The sequence below is a fragment of the Chamaea fasciata genome, unplaced genomic scaffold (assembly GCF_029207755.1).
Source record: "Chamaea fasciata isolate MVZ Bird 193981 ecotype frontalis unplaced genomic scaffold, bChaFas1.0.hap1 SCAF_6, whole genome shotgun sequence".
NCBI classification, from domain to species: Eukaryota; Metazoa; Chordata; class Aves; order Passeriformes; family Sylviidae; genus Chamaea; species Chamaea fasciata.
In genome coordinates this window covers 2363253-2380386 of record NW_027094091.1, presented here as the reverse complement: position 1 = coordinate 2380386, position 17134 = coordinate 2363253, and positions in this window count along the sequence as shown.

Genomic DNA, 17134 nt, shown 5'->3' with positions numbered 1-17134 from the left:
GCAGCCGAGGCTCCCTGATTTACTTACAGCCCGTTGAGGACTGGGATTAGACTGGCTGGGCAGAGCAACCTCTGCTGTGGGTGGGATTCTGCTTCTTCCAACCAGCACTGCCAAGCAACGGAGCAATTAAAGTCCTGCATGGACAACTGGGGAGGTCCTGTCCTGTCCTTCCTGGGCAGCCTGGTCTGCTCTGAGCCTGCCAGTGCAGCCTCTTTTGGGGGTCATGCAAGGGTAGGAGGTGTCCTACAGGAAGCTCGTGGAGCTTGTCGTGCTGCTCCAGCTTCAGAGAAGCCCTGCTCCAATTGTCACCCCACCACACACCTCCAGGATTTACCATCAACGTGGGGCTGCACCTGGTGGGAGTTGAGCTCCAGCTGCCCTCTGCAAGGGGCACTGGAGTGCTCCTGGACACCCTGAGAGGGTGAACAGGGAGCCTGCACGCGTCCCTCTACCCAAAATGGGTCATGCCTAAGCTGGGGCAGGTCCCGTTTTGTAGCTGAGAATCAGAATCACAGAATCATTTAAGGTTGGAAAAGACCCCTCAGATCACGGAGTTCAAAAGTTAACCCACCGTAATTGCATTTCTACCTCACGTCTGGGTGGATTTATGTATCTGAATTTCTCGGAAGGTTTCAACTCAGTCCTTACATCTTTGGACACTCCTGGGCCTGTGTGGATGGGGCCCAGGGGGATTTGTGTACTGACACAGCCCTGCTAAGATGAGATGCTCCGATGGTGTTACAGTTCCACCAGGCCAGCCCAGCATCCTGTCCCCAGCTGCAGCTGTCTATGGACACGCAAGGAAGAGCCAAACAGGACAATATTTCCCCTTGGCATTTTCCAGCATCTCCAAGGAAGAGGTTTTTGCCAGGTCCAGACATCCCTGGGAGCTGAGGACCCTCAGTGTGCTGTGAGTCCATCCCCACTGCAAGGTGCTGCCTCCTTGGGTGGGTTGAAGCCCAGAGCCTCTAGGACACCCGCCATCCACTCTCCCATTCCAATCGCTGAGCCTTTTGATAAGGATTATCCCGGGACCAGCGCTGCAGGATTTTCACTCTCCTCCTCTACACCAATCCCTCTCCAAGTGCTTGCAGGTGTAGATTCCCTGTGGCAGGTTGGGATGAGCCCTCCCTCCAGAGGACAGCACTCTGCCCCCACTCCTCATCCTCATCCCAGCCCTGCTAACACCCCCAATGGACTTTGTTTTCCCTTCTTTTCCGAGTGTTTTGTGTGCCTTGCTGTGGTTATCATGCTCCAGCCGTCAGCTTGCAGCGAGTCCCCGGGAGAAGGTGCCAACTTTAACATATGCCTGAACAGTTCTTTTCAGACATATACAAACTGGAACAATGCCTCGCTGGGAATATGCTTGTTGGTGCAATTTGCCAACTGTGGCTTCAGATCTGCTCTTTTCAGCACGCACCAACTATTTGTAGACGGTGCAAAAGCCGGGATCGCCACACATGGATCGATGGGGTCTCTGGAAGGCTCTCTCCAGGCATGCAGGAACCAGCAGGGAAGACAATCAAGGGCTGGCCTAAGACCTCTGAGCATCACAAATAATGATCGGATCAAACGTTTTGCTTCTGAGAGCATCCATCTTTTCCCCCTTTGCTTTAGGAAAGGCGGCACTGATTTCTCCACTACCCGAACCGTGGGCACGTTCTCACCTTGTGCAGGCAGGGCTTGGCTCAACTCACCCCATTCCCTGGGTTCAAACATCTCCCAGTGCTTCCTCCATCACTGGTGTTCACCTTTCAGGCAGGACATCACTGGGATGTGACTCTGGTGCCACTCAGGGTGACTCAGGGTGTCACTGCTCTGTCACACCCTGGGAAAAAAGGACTGACCAACCTTGGCTGGACATTCCCATAACTCCTTCCCGAGGGTTTGTAGACACCATGGCAATCTTTGAAGGAAATCTGGGGAGGTGATAACAAAGCGAGGCTGGGGTTGTGTCCAGGGACATGGCCAGGCTTTCCAAGTGGGCAGTGAAGGCCCAGTGGTGATGAGGCAGAGGAATTTTCTCCTCAGCACCGATGAGGACGCAGCTCTGCCCTTGCCCACAGGCCAACCTTCACCTTGCAAGCTCCCAGGGCAGGGATCCTCTCCCATGGAACACCCTGGGCAGTGCTGGATGTGGAGGTGCCCACGAGCCGGCCCAGGAGTGGGAGGGTCCGTGCTTGGACTGCCCGTTCCCCACGGAAGGCTGCCAAAGGCAAAAGTGTTTGAGACAGCAGATCATCAAGGGACCATTGTTCATAGCAACCTCGGTGGAAATATTTGTGTGTGTGTGTGTGTGTGTGTGTGCTGGCATCCAATTTGGCAGTGGTTACTCAGCACAAGTGGGCGGCCTGTCCCTTTCTCTCAGCTGGAGCCTCCTCCTCCTCACAGGGACCCAGAAGAGGGATGAAAGGAGAGCAGATGGTTTGGGGGTGCTCAGAAGTACCGGTGCCAAGGGCTGTCTCATCATGGCAGGCTGAACATGCTCAAGACCAAGGAGGTCTCTCCAAGTAATGGGGAGATGCAGGAGGTCTGTGAGCAATTCTTGGGAATATTGGTGGTTTTCGATGGATTTTGAGGAGAAGGAGCAGAAACTGAGATCTTTGGGGTGTCATGAAAAGAAGAAGTGACCTTTGGGATATGGGATTCTGTATCAAAAATTCTCTTTACAAGTCCTAAAGAATTTGAAGAACTGATGGCCTTTGGGCAAGGCCGTGGAGTGACAGGACAATGGGGAATGGCTTCCCACTGCCAGAGGGCAGGGAGAGATGGGATATTGGGAAGGAATTTTTCCTTCTGAGGGTGGTGAGGCCCTGGCACAGGGTGCCCAGAGAAGCTGTGGCTGCCCCTGGATCCCTGAAGTGTCCAAGGCCAGGCTGGACAGGGCTTGGAGCACCCTGGGATAGTGGAAGGCGTCCCTGCCCATGGCAGCACTGGGCCTAAATGACCTTTAAAAGACTTTTGCAAGCCCGATCAGTCTGTGATTTTATGCTGAAGGGACACTGCTGGCTTTGCTAGGAAGAAGCCTCAGGGCTTCCTCCGAGTGAGAATCCAGGGTCAGAAGCCTGGTGAGCCGGCCAAGGCAGGCACGCTCCAGGTTCTCTCTCCTCTTTCAGCACCACACCAGATCTGTCACAGTCCTTTCATGGAGAAATTCCCATTGAAATCTTTGCTGCTGCTCTCATCCCTGCAAAAGTGAATGGAGAGATTTGTCCTGACCTCCATCCCCCTCCACAGCTCCCGGCATTTCGTTTTTCTCCAAAGCAACACTCTGCTGCTAGAATCAGCTGAGATGAAACCGAGCTGGCTCCTACACACCTTGGAGCTCAGGCAGGGCTGCTTCCCACACAGTGTCTTTCACCCAAATTAAACAGCTCCCAGCTGAGCCCTGCCATCCATCATGCCAAGCCTCAGGCACAGCTCGGCTTTGGCAGCTTTTACACCTCTGCGGGTTCACATTTAGCAGGGAAAGAGCAGAGACCTTTTATTTGTGAGGGTGTTACAAAGGGTGTGCAGCCTTGGAGGCTGCAGGGCCATCCTTGGGATCACGCTGGAATCAGTGGGAGGCTGATTGTTGATAAAGATTGCAAAGACCTGGGCACTCAGGGCTGTTCTATTGGGAATAAAACCTTCCCTGTGAGGGTGATGAGGCCCTGGCACAGGGTGCCCAGAGAAGCTGTGGCTGCCTCTGAATCCCTGGAAGTGTCCAAGGCCAGGCTGGACAGGGCTTGGAGCAATCTCTGGCAGGTGGAAAGGCCCAGATTGAAACAAGATGGTCTTTAAGGTCCCTTCCAGCTGTGACTCTATGATTGCCTGATTTTCAGTGCTGGACATTCCTGGCTGCAGGCTGCCCACTCCTGGGGCTGTCACTCCTCAAGGACACGTCACAGACCACACCTTGGTGTCCACACCAGTGCCAGGTGAGCAGCAATCCCAGCTCCTTGTCTGTGTTGATCCGAGCTCGGTTCAGTTTTCCAAGTGTTGTCTAAGAGCTCTGTAGTTGTCCCAGAATATCTGAGGCACCTACAGGGAGCAGGCGGACATGGAATGGGGTCTCCATTGGCATCACCTGTGGTGGAGATCCTTGCTGGAGACAACACTGTTTTCTCTGTGTGAGTCGAGTTTTTTGTTGGATGTTAGGAAAATCCTCCTCACTGAAAGAGTGGTTAATCATTGGAACAGGATCCACAGGGAGTGGTGGAGTCGCCATCCCTGGAAGTGCTCGAAAAATGAGATGTGGGGACCTGGTCTTAGTGGGAGGGGTGGTAGTCAGTCAAAGGCTGGGCTTGATCTGGGAGGTCTCTTCCAGCCTGAATGATTCTGTGAGTGTAGGACAAGTGTTTCCATCTGTTTGAGGTGGGAAATGGAGTTTTGGCCACCTCAGGTCCCTGTGCCTGGCACATCCACATGGTCCATGTCCGTATCCACGCTCATGCCAGATAGCCACAAGCAGTTTTCCTAAGGACCCCCCTGCACAGAGGACTGATTTCTGGGGTCATTTTAGCACCTCTCCCCACACCTCTGAGTGGCAAATGAACATCTCCCAGCTCTTCCTAGTGTAGGCTCTGGGCCCTCCAGATCAGCCACTTCAGCAAGGTGGAAATCTCTGCCTCCTTTTGCCACAGAAAGGCTTCAGGGGGAAAACATCATTATCCCGATTTCTACCTTTTTTTGGGATCTGCTTCCAGGGAGAGTAGCCTTGGCTGGCAGATCCTCCAGCCCCTCACAGTCTGCTTGCTGGAGAGCAGCCTGGGGGAATGACCTTGGCCTCAAATCCCATTAGGAAAGGTCCTGGTTAAACAAGGCTGTTCTCAGAGTCACAGTTTACAGGCATCCTAGGCAACCGCCTTGGGCTTTTTCCAGTCCTCCAGGGAGAAGCACAGTCCCAGAAATCAATAACTGAGTTCTTTTCAAAGTCAGCAGGACTCTGGCGTGATCCAAACCAGTCTCTTCAGTGCTTTCTCTCTGCTGAAAGCAAAGAAGAGGTCCCTAAATGAGAGCCCTGGGCTGGAGCAGCCTGAAAGGGAGCAGCCCTGGCCCTCTGTCCCATCCCCAGGGGTTGGTTTGCTCAGTGCCCACAGCCCACACTCTGGCCCATCCTTCCAGGCACTGACTGCCCAGCTCCCCCCAGAATGGAGCCAGTTAAGGGGAGCCAAGCAGGCTTTGAGGGAAAATACTTTCATTTTTTAGTGGAAACACCACCCCGAGGCTCTGATGAAGCAGGGAGAGCCAATCCCTCCTTGTCAGCCCCCAGAACTCATTTCATCTTCAGATATTCTCCCTCACTCTCTTTAAAACTGGGATTTCTTTCCTGGCTCCAAATGCTCCTTATTGAACATGCACTAAACAGCCAGACCCTCCCATATCTATGTTTTTCCCTCCCCAAAACACCCATAACTTGCTTTGTATTAATTTTGCATTAATTTCTCTCCCAGAAGTGCTTTGTCCACATATCTGGGCTGCAAGGCTTCCCCTGAGCTTCAATCAGTTCTCCTGATTGAAAGTCTTGTTCTCCTGCCTCATTCCCATCCTGCATCTGCCTAAAAAAACCACCATAAAACAGCAAGTGAGGACAGCCCATAATCCCCTCCTGGGTGTAAAGGTGCCTCCTGATGTTGGGACACCACGAAGCCAAAGCTGAGGCTGACACAAATCCCTGCCCAAGGACAGGAGCTGGGCTTGGAGCCCGGAGAAGATGCTTCCCTCCCATTAATGGGATGAATTCCTCCATAATTGTGTGGAATTCGCTTTATGAATGAAGGCAGCCGAGAGGCTGAGGGGTGCACCAGTGCAAGAGCTCCACATCCCACCAAAGGTCAGTCCTGCATCCCCCTCCTGTGCCTGTGCTTCCGAGGGAACAAAGGAAAAACTGGAGGGAGCTCAGGGAAAACGCCACATTTTTAATGGCCTGGGAAAGCTGACTCGTGGCCAGAGATGCAGAGAGGTCAGACGGGTTTGTGCAATAAGGGGGGAAGGGGTGAGTGGCTGATGGACTGACCCCATTTGTGCTGTGGAGACCTTTGGAGGGGTTCCTGACTTTGCCAGAGGAGCTGGGAAAAGGCACAGCGAGGAGAGGCAACGATGGGAAGATGGAGCTGCCTGAATTCCCAAGTTCACCCGTTTTTTTAGCAGTGAGGGTGTTTTACCAGCTGGACAACTTACAATTGGATCCTCTCCCAGTCTTTAAACTGAGCCCATCTGTGTTTTTAAATACTGAGTTTAACCCCAGAAATGATGATACAGACAGAAAAAAAATCAGGCTATTAGCCACTTTCTGGAAAGGTCTGGATGCACTGCACTTTGTGACCCCTTGGAAAACACAAGGAACCTCTGCACCTCTCAGAAACAAACTCCAGGATGTTTGAAAAATCTGTTTGTGCTGCATCCAGAGCGGTGTGGCAACAGCTGAAGGTCACAAGCACTGTATAAATAGAAAGGAGGTTTTATTGTGACATGTCCATCCGGAGCCATTGCTCCTGGGTATGCCATCTGGGATGGGAGCAGCAGCCTGTGCAACCCCACTGCAGGAAAGAGAAAGGGATTCTGTCCTTGCAAGGATGGCACCGTGAAAGGGGAAGGGAGAACCATGAGGTTGCAACTCGGCTCCTAATTTTACTGATTTTGAAGGAAAAACAGAGGTGTGATGAAGCTTTGGGATGGAAATTCCCCCTGTGGGGTTTCAGTCACTAGCCCAAGCAGGGAGAAGGAAGTTTTCCACCCATGGAGAGCATTTTCTATGTGGGGAGTGGTTTGCAGTGACTGTCCTCCCTTGGGGACCTCAGTGTCCCCATCAGAAGGGGTAAGAGGGGCTCTCTGGTGGCTTTTACCATGTGTTGGTAGGATTTTATACCAAGCTCTAACCACATCCTGCAGATCTTTTCTGGCCAAAATCCTGCTTAATTCCATTTCCCTGTTCCATCCATCAGCTCCTTGTACCTCACATTTGTCTTCCTCATGTATTTGGGGTGATAAATTCTTCATTTATGGTGCACAGGGGATGGTGCAGGCTCGGTCCAGATCAACAGCACCAGGAAGGAGGTTGGCTGAAACAACGGGTCATGATCACTCCAGAAACACCCTGTAGATGTCAGAAAGGAAGGGCAGCAGCCATGGGGGAGAAACCTCTGGAATCTTGGTAAAAACAGTGGGAATGAGACACTGGGATGGAAGAGCTTGGCCCAAGGGATGTGGCTGGGCAGGTGAAGGTGTTTGCTGACGCAGTTCCTAATGAGAGAGGAGAGGAGATCTTGGCTTTCACTCAGAGGTGTCTCCTGGTGTTTCAGGAAAGCACTTGGAGAGGGACACAGCCTGTAAACTTCAGACATCGTGGCTGGATGGTGACCAGAAATGTCTCAGCTCTGGCTGCCTGAGGTCCATCTCATCAGGGAATCTGCTTTCCCAATGGAAGGAACAGTGTCCTGTCGTGTCCCAGGATAGGTGAACCCCAGTGAGACCCAGACTGGGAACCAGGCAGCTCTGAGTGCTTGGTGAGGGCCCATTTTTGGGAAGCCTGACCCTCTCTTGGGAGCAGATCCTCTGACAGCTGCTCAATGCTGCTTCCTCCTTTCCGTGATCCCACTCTTGGGAGATCTCTTTTCGCCACAAATACAGACCCTGCCCCCAGGACACCCCTTTTCCAACATCCAGGTTGTCGGCACCTCTTGGAGCATGAAAAATGTGGATAACTCCCCAGATTACCATCTCCTGCTGCTGCTGGCTGGAAGGAACTTGCTGATCCAAGGAAGAGCTGGAGGTCAGGGATGCTCTGGCAGGCTAATCCAGGGCTTCAGCAGCAGAGATGTGTTCCAACTTCTCCCACTTCAGCACAGGCTTGCTGGATCCATTGTTATCTTCCCACAGGATTATTTTTACCAGGTGATAGGGATGGGATCTAGAAGTCTGTTGAAGCACCTAAAGGTGGCTTGTTGGATACCCATGGGAATAAAATGGGGAGAATCCCAGTTTTTCTTTCCAGCTTGAAGGCAATGACTGTTCCTCCCCCTCCCTGAAGGACAGCTGGGTGTGTGGCATTATGGCCACAGAGAGGAAAATCTTTTCTCTCCTGCTCTCACTGCTGATCTGCTATTGGATTGTGTGATGGGTCACGCCTATTGATCACAGCAGGCTAAAAAAGACACAACCCATAAATAACTCCTGACGTCCCCAGCAGGGCCAGAAATCCTGAGCAAAGGGCTCTTGGGAGAGCTGTGGTTGGTATTTCTCCGTCCTTCTCCTCTGGGTAACGCTGGGGACAGGTTTGGGTTGAGCCAGATGATTTGCCCTCACTGCAATGTTTTTGCAGGTGTTTTTCTTAGCAGGGGCTGGGTTATCTCAGCCCTCGATCCAGCCCTTCCTGGGAGAGCCTCACCAGTGGGTTTTCCTCCCAAATTTGCCCTAAACCAGGACAACCAGCCAGGTTGGATTGGGGCACTGCTGCTGTTCCCATGCCAGTGAGTTAAGACATGAAGGCAAAGGTGACTCTTGTCTGCTTTCCCTTCCCTGAAGTAATTCCTTGTGCTCAGTCTGTCCTGTGAACCCATGGAACTGCATGATTTTGGCACAAGGAGCTGTGAGAAACGCAGGGCAGGGAGATCAGAGTGGGGAGGATCAGATTGGAAACAGCCCCAGATGGTCCCAGGGCTGGAGGAGCAAAGCCTGGTCCCTGCAGAGCACCAGGGACCCACCCAAAATCCAGGGCAGCTGCTGGCCAGGGCACCAGGGACAGCAGCAACCCGCTCCTTAAAGCTCTTACTGATGATTCTGGGTCCCACGTGCTCGGTGTGGCCTGGCCACGGTGAGGGACACGTGAGGAGAGGAGAGGACACAGCCAGGCACCGTCCCTCTCCCTCCTCCCCCCGTCCCCTTGTTTTTACACAGCTTAAAAAAAAAGAAAAGAAAAAAAAAAAAGAAAGAGCAAAGCATTCCCCACGTAATGATGATTCGGCCAACAGGTCAAGCGAAGCGTGGCAGAACTCATTCTGGAGCTGGGGTCAGGCAGCAAATTGTGCTGCTGGCACTGAGATCCCTGTGCTGAGGGGCCAAGTGGGGTCCCCCCAGCATCATCTGGCTGCTCACACCCTTTGTGCCCTGGGTTTTTGGGGGTCTAGGAGGGCCCAGCCACTGCAAAAGAGACTTTGGGAGCAGCACGGTGCTGGTAACTCACAGCCTAGGGGCATTTCCCGCTTTATCAGAGCCCGTGGCAACATTTTTGCCTGATCCAAGAGTTTTCTCAGCTCCCAGCGTTTCACGGGGCACGCTGTGAACTGCATTTCCCTGGCAGTGGGGAGGAGGCAGGAAATGACTCTGCTGGAGCAGGAGAGCTCCAGGGGGAGCGAGGAGATGCAGGTCCCTTCCAGGGGAAAGGCTGGTGCTGAGAAAGCTCCCGAGGCCACCCAGGCCCTGATCCGGTCCCGAGGAAAAAAATCCATCCCGTTGCAGGGAGATGGAGAGTCAGGCAGGGAGGGGAAGGTTTATTTAGAGAAACAACCGTGGGCTGCCTGCCCACACCAGGCTTTTAGCTGATGATCTGCACGTGCCATGGTTGGGGGCGGCTGGGGGAAGGAGTCCACTATTAAAAGCCTGGCAGAAGCTCTGCTGAATCCTGCTGGAGCTCGGGGAGGGCCTGATCCAGCGGGATCCAACCTCCAGCGTCACCTCACCCGACCCTGGGACCAAATCAGAGACGAATCCAAGGTGTCTCGTCCTCTTTTCTTCCAGGGGTGCAGCCTGGGAGCACCTGGCACTGGTAGGGAACACCAGCAATTCCTAAGAAACCGGCTCCTTTGAAGGATTATCCAAGATTTATAGTGTGCCCTGAGAGCCACATAAGTGGGAATAAGTGGGGAAAGGCTGTGCCGAAGGGAGGGACGCTCTGGAGAGGATGGAGCCGTGCAGATTCCCACACTCCTGAGCCGGCTGCAGCCTGGAACTCCGATGATCCTTGGCATTGATGGTGATCCGGGCGCTGAAGCCATCCCCTTTCCACTTCTCCTCCCTGCAGACACCTCCCAGCGATGTGAATCAGCGCAGGATAATCCATCTCCCTTCCCTCTCCGTTCGTGTCTCCCTTCAACGCGCCCTGCTCTGGGGACGGCTCTGTCCGCAGTAATTAAGGCGGAGATTGCTCCTGCAGCCAAGGGCACTTCCCGGCTCATTAACACCGGGGGGACACGGCGGGAGGGAGGGAGGACACGGGAAAAAACGATGCTGGGTGTACCTGGGGGTGCTGCTGCTGAGGGGTGCCAGGGATGGGGACACGGGGACAAAGTGCTCAGAGCTTTTGGGACCTCGGGGTTAGTGTTTTGGGGTCAACCACAGCTGTTTGCGTTGGAACAGCGGGGAGTCGGCACGGAATCGTGAATTGGTCACCTCAAAGGATTTCTGCCATGGAAAGGGAACCTTCCCCTATCCCAGGTTGCTCCAAACCCCGTCCAACCTGGCTTTGGGAAGCAAGATGAGAGGTGAGGAAGGAATTAACACCACCAGGAATAAACGTGTGCTCAGCAGGGCCAGATGGGCTGCAGCAGGACTGCGGGCCTTGGTTGCAGGAGCTCACCTGAGCACATCAACCTCCCCTGTTCTTTGGTGGCCCTGGTGCCAGGGAGTGAACGTAGGAATGACCATCCAGAATCTGGGCTTTGCACCAGGGCTTGTGTTTTCAGGGAAAACATCTCAAATGAGGGTGTTTTCTTTCCTTTTTGTCACCTCCTGCAGGTGAACTTGGAGTAGGAAAAGCCCCTCTACTCTTATTGAGAAGAAAAGGTTGTGGCAAACTATCCCTTCGGGTAGTTTGATACGGATTTGATAGTTTGAAATGTGTTTCCAAGGATTTCTTGCTGGATTCAAGAGAGCTTGGGTGGGGTGACGCTGGCAGGTCCTTCAGCATCCTTCCCCCAGCTCCTGAGCTGTGAGGAGAAAGGAGGAGCAGCTCCCAGAGGCACCAAAACACAGCCCTGGACCTGCCCCATCCCTCTGACAGCAGCACTCCCTGCTTCTGCACCAGCTGGGATGGGTTTTGCAGGTGCCAGGTGTTGTGCCTGGGGCAAGAAATGGCCACTTTCTTCTGTGTCAAAATTTCCTTGTCCAGCTGATGCCTTGGGAAAGCTGACCTGGAACAGAGACTGGACAGAGCTCGAGAATAAAGTAGATATTTATTAAAAGGTTTTAAAAGACACACCTTGGGCAGCACAAGAGCCTGGCCAGGGCTATACCCAAGGTGCTCACAAAATGGACACCTGGCCACGAGGTCTCTCTCACACTTTTAAAAATTTTGGTCCATTTGCATATTGGGTTTAATTGCCCAATTACAGCTTTGGGTTGTGAGGTCTCATCCTTCTTGTTTTCTCTCTTCAGCCCACCATTGTTTGTGCTTTTGGGCCTGAAAACTTGTAACCATTGTCCTTGGTCTCCAGCAGGAAAAGGATTTTCCCACCAGGGAATCAATCACAGAATGTGACTTGTCTGGCTTGGAAGAGACTTTAAAGACCATCCAGCTCCACGCCCCTGCCACAGGCAGGGACCATCCCTCTCCTCCTGCCTCTCTCACAGGGCTGTGCTGTGCCATGACCTCCCAGCAGCCACCTGGGATGGAGGAGGGGAAATCCAGGGTCATTAGTGCAAAGAGGAATGAGGCCAAGAGGGCTTTCATGCCTCAGCATCTTAATTGAAATGGGTTTCCCACCCTCCTCCCCCCCCGCTCCCAAGCCCAGCACATCCAGGCTCCGTCAAGGGCATCTCCTGTCCCAGTGCTGTGCACTCTGCATCCCCCACGGACCACTCACATCTCTTTAATTAAATGTCAAGATATGCAGGGTTTATTTTTTTACCTTTTAAGCGTCCTCTGCTCGGAAAGACTCGTGGAGAGCTCAGTTAGTGTGTGGTGAGGAGAGGGGGAGCTGTGGGTAGGAAAACTGTGGGGAAACTGTGATCACAGCCATGCAGGATCCCCTGAAATCCTTTGGGTTGTTTATATGAAAGGCTGGGTATCAGGGAAAGGTTCTTTCCTCCAGAGGGTGCTGGGCACTGCCCAGGCTCCCCAGGGAATGGGCGCAGCCCCAAATCTGCCGGAGCTCCAGGAGGGTTTGGACAACGCTCCCAGGGACAGGGTGGGATTGTTGGGGTGTCTGTGCAGGGCCAGGAGCTGGATCAATGATCCTGGTGGGTTCCTTCCAGCTCAGGAGGCTCCATGGTTCTGTGATCTACCAAACACAGCTTGAGGTGCAGCTCCTCCATCTCCAGCGCTGGGGCTGATCCTGGGGCATCACCCCCGGGGGAAGCCAGTCCTGTCCTGCATCAGTGTGGGACATCCTGAAGGACCAAAACTGCTCCCCTGCAGCCGAGGGCAGCCTGGCACTACCCCCAGGGGGTTGGGGACAGCATGGATTCTCAGAATCCCAGACAGGTTTGGAGTGGAAACAACCTTGAAGCTCATCTCATTCCACCCCCAGCCATGGGCAGGGACACCTTCCACCATCCCAGATTCCTCTAAGCACTGTCCAAGCTGGCTTTGGACACTTCCAGGGAGGGGAATTGCACAGCTGAGGTGCTTCCAGCCTTTTCTGGTTCTCCACACTGAGTCCCCTGGAGTCACCTCCTCCCCGTGTGCTTCCCTGTTCAGCTCTCCCTGGCAAAGGCGCGGTGTCCGACGTGGAGAGGTGCCAACTGCTCTTCCTTGCAGCTGATGGAGGGCTGGATGCCGAGTGCTGGCACTCCCAGACGATGTTCCTGTACAGTTTGTCCTCCCAAGGAGACCTGGAGATGAAGCAGGGAGGAGGTAGCAGGGCAGGAAGCTGCAGGAAAGACACATTCATCACCTCCAGCCTCCCAGTGCCAACCAAAAATCCACACGGCTCCTGTCCCAGGCCACCCACATCCTGACCCACCTTGGACCTGCTCCAGGTCCCTGCCCCAGGTCCCTGCCCCAGCCTCAGACCTGGCCAGGGTCAGTGTTGCACCTGGAAAAAGCCTTTTTTAACCTTGATAAACTTCTAAATCTCCGTGTAAATCCTGCAGCGGTGACAGCGGGATTTGGGAGTCGCCCTGGTAGGATGAGAAGCATTTTTGTCACCTTCTGGGGAGTCCACAGTGGGAGTCAGCTTCAAAGTCAGAGAAATTTAGAGTTCCAAACCAGCCACAATTTCTCCTGGAAAGCACTTAAGGAGGCTCCTCTGGTGGCAATATGAGCAGACAACTGACTCCAGCCTGGATTCCCATCCACATCCATAGGCTGCAGTGGGAGCTGGCACATTCCATGTGCACAAACATCAAAATTCAGGTGAGGAGAGACCAAAATAAGGAGAAGAAATGGTGCCTGTGTCTGGGTGGATGGTCCATGGCTCAGGGAAAAGGAGGCTGGAGAGAAACACATCCCATCTTTGGCAAAACCCTTCAAAATTCCCAAATGCTTGAAGATAAAAAAAATGTCAGATTTTAGAAACTGCTTAGGTTGGATGCCAGAAGGACGTGGGCAGCTGTCTGGACTCCCAACACTGGCGTGTTGATGTCACCCCAGTGGAAACCATGAGCTCCCCTGGGATGCTCAGCCTTGGTGGAGCTGCTGCTTCTCCCCAGTGCAATTTGGGGACTGGGTTGTCTGGGAGGCATCACAGTTCCTCTGGTGGGATCTCATTATGTGATGAGCTGAACATCTGGATTAAAATAGATCAAATAGTCACTAAATCCTAAATAAGCCTGGGAGCTCAGCGGCAGCCATATGCTTCCTACTGACAAGCTCAAAAAAAAAAAAAAATCTCTCCTTGCCATTACCTCACACTGCAGCAGTGTTTTACCCTCCTCCAAGCCAGCTCAGGGACAAACCTTCCTGCTCTGCCTCCCCAGCCCTCCCTGCTCTGGCCATCCTCTGGACCAGCAGCCTGAGGCTCTTTTAGGCAGGGACGTCTGGAAATGGGAACTTAACCTCACTGTGCGAAAGATTTGGTGATGGGAATGAAGGGAATAATATTCAAAGGAAGATGGAAAAGGAAGAAAACCAGAGCTTTGTTGTTTAGCATTTGAAGGATGCTAAAGGTTCCTTAATGTTTGGGATTTTAGGAAAATCCTGTAGGAACACAGTGAATATCGATGTTTTATTGTCTGTATCCTTCCAGGGCCAAGAGGAAAGTGGAGGTCAAGTGGCCTCCAAGAGCTGGGTGGAGAGCATGGAGGGTGGGATGGACCCAAGGGTGCTGCAGGAGGATGCAGGACTCATGGAATGGTTTGGGTTGGAAGGGACCTTAAATCCCATCCTGTTCCACCCCCTGCCACGGGGAGGGACACCTTCCACTATCCCAGGTTGCTCCAAGCCCCGTCCAGACTGGCCTTGGACACTTCCAGGGATCCAGGGGCAGCCACAACTTCTCTGTGCACCCTGTGCCAGGGCCTCCCCCCCTCCTAGGGAACAATTCCTTCCCAATATCCCATCTGAATCTCCCGTTTTCAGGGCAGACTCGAGGGAAGACTCAGGGATAACACATCACAACACTGCCTTTGTGCCCTGGCAGCACAAAAATGGGGTGTGGCCACTGCCTTTAGGTCACTGCTCCTTATTTAGCTTAGCAAGACAAGGGCTAAGGTCCTGGGAGGCCTTGGCAGGCTTGTCCAGGAGCTTTTTTTAGTCCTTTTCAGCTGATTTTAGCTGAAACAACGCGTTGCCCAATGGCCGGATGAGCACTGCTGGTGTGGCAACCAGTCTGCCCAGCCGTCAGGCCACCAGTGACCAGCTTTCACCCAGCCTTTTGCAACTGCATGGTTTCACCCTGAAAACATCCAACCGGCCAGTGAGGGTCTGACTAAAATCAGGGGTGGTTCTTTGACCCAGCTGCCAGCGGCAGGTTGTGGTTTGAGGTATGAGAGCAGCACCATCGAGGCCTCACCTCCCACCCTCAACCCCTCCAGCAAAAAAAAAAAAATCTGCCGTGCTGGTGCCTTGCCGTGGTGACTCTGAGGAGAGGAGAGCACAGGAGGTGCTCAGAAGCCTGTGTGTAGCCACCATAATTGCATTATGGACGGGAATTAGCAGTAATTGGATAATTTGGGAGCCGCGTGTTGGATTTGTTACCGCTAACGCTGACAAAAATGTCGCGGCTCGTCGGGGCTTGCTGGTTAATGAGGCCAACCTCGAACTCCCTGCCCTGTGCATGAGGTTTCGCTGCCCTTTTTTGCCTTCTGTATTTTAAGTGTAGCACTTCAAGGATGATCATCTGGAAATGGCGTGGAAAAATCAGGGCAGGCCGCGACCTGAGTTGGCTGGAGAAATTCTCCTTCCTTCTCTGGTGTGAGGGAGAGGAGGGTGGAGGTGGCTGAGCTGGGTTGGATCAGCCATTGATTATTGATTAATGAGAGATCAGATGGGAGCACGGAGGTGTCCCGCTGGTGTCCCCTTCTCTCCGTCACCCATTGGTGTGGCTGGATGGATGAGGCAATAATTCACAGAGGCCAAATCCTTCTGGGAAAGGTCTGAGGGCCCAGTTCGGGCTCGCTGGTGCCTCTCAGCAAAGGGAAGGGCCAGACCTTCTCCTCTGGCATGCACAGCCTGAGGGAACCAGCTCTCCATTTGCAGACCCATCTCCCCAGGTTCGTGTTTTTCCTTGGAAAAATGTGATTTTTTTTTTTGTTTTTTTTTTTTTCTGTGGAAGGGGCTGGTTGGGCCATGGCAGTGTGGGATCCACACACTCCCTTTTCCCTTCTGGCCGAGATCTCATGATTTTGCACCTGATGTCCAATTTCTTTCAGAGAGGAAAACGAGGGCGCAGGAGAGGAAACCACATCCCCCAAGGAGGGGAACCGCGCTCACCAGTTCACCCCAGGCTTTGTTCCAGCTGTGAAACACCTTCCTCCCCCTCCGCCCTGCCTCCTTTTCTCCCCGCATCCTGGGAAAGGCCGGAATTTGGGGCCAGGGGAAAGCGCTGGGGGAAGGAGAGGGGGTGATGGGGGGAAGGGATGCTCTTCCCACATCGCCTGTGCCGCCTGCGGTCCTGTCTGCTTGTGGCCGATCCGTGCCGGTGCCGGGTGACGGTGATGCGCGGCGACACCCGGCTGTGCCAGCGGGGACACGGCGGCCCCCGCCAGCCGCTGCCCCTCCCGCAGCCACCCAGCCCCGGGAGCTGCTCCAGCAGCGCCCCGGTGCCCACGTCCAGCCCCGCAGCTCGGGGGTCCCGGAGGTCTGGGGTAAATGGGCTGAGGAGAAGGCTCCAGGTACTTGCCGGGGGAGATTTCCCTCCTTGGATGGGGCAGGAGTGTTTTTTGGGACGGGGACTCACCTGCCGTGTGGACTGGGGTGATGGGCTGGGGGAAATACACCCCAATGGCTGAGGGTGGAAGGTGCTTGTTCAGCCTGGCTGCAGCTCCTCGTGGTTCGAATGCAAGCAAGGCCATCCCTTCTCCATCCCCAGACTCCCTTTCCCCATTCCCATTCTTCCTTCATCCACTCCCATCCTCTTTTTCTCCATACCCAGCCTCTATTTCTCCATCCCCGTCCTCCCTTTCTTCATCCTCAGCCTCCCCCTCTCCATCCCCATCCTTTCTTTCTCCATTCCCAGCCTCTCCTTCTCCCTTCCCGCCCTCCCTTTATCCATCCCCAGCCTCTCTTTCCACTTCCCTCATCCTCCCTTTTTCCATCCCCACTCCTCCCCTTCTCCATCCTCTCTCCCCAGCCTCCCCTTATCCATCCTCGGCCCCGCAGCTCAGCTCCTTTTGCTCACCCTGAGCTTGCCCCTGGCTGTCTGTGCTGCCCTGGGCTTGACCCGGCCCCATAAATCCCGGCCCTACAGGACCCGGAGCCGAGCTCAGGAGCGTCCCTCTGTCTCAAAGCCTGGAGCCAGGAGCTGGAAGAGGGGAATCTCCCCTTCACGCCCAAGGCCGGGGCACAGGGACGCTAAAACCAGTCTGAGAACACAGCCCTGATTTCTCACCCCGGCTCAGGAAGACACAGGGACGTGACCCAGTTATTTGATGGCAGCGTTGAATATTTCCCCTGCGAGGCAAAGCCAGCCCGGCTTCCTCTCCCTCCCGCTTCCCAGCCAGGCAGCCCGGGCTGGATCGCTGCCTTCCCGGGGCTTAAGAGCTCATTGGACTGGGATGGAGGGGAAAATGTGACTGTGCAGCCTCATCAGGCGCCCAGATGTGCTGCTGATTCATC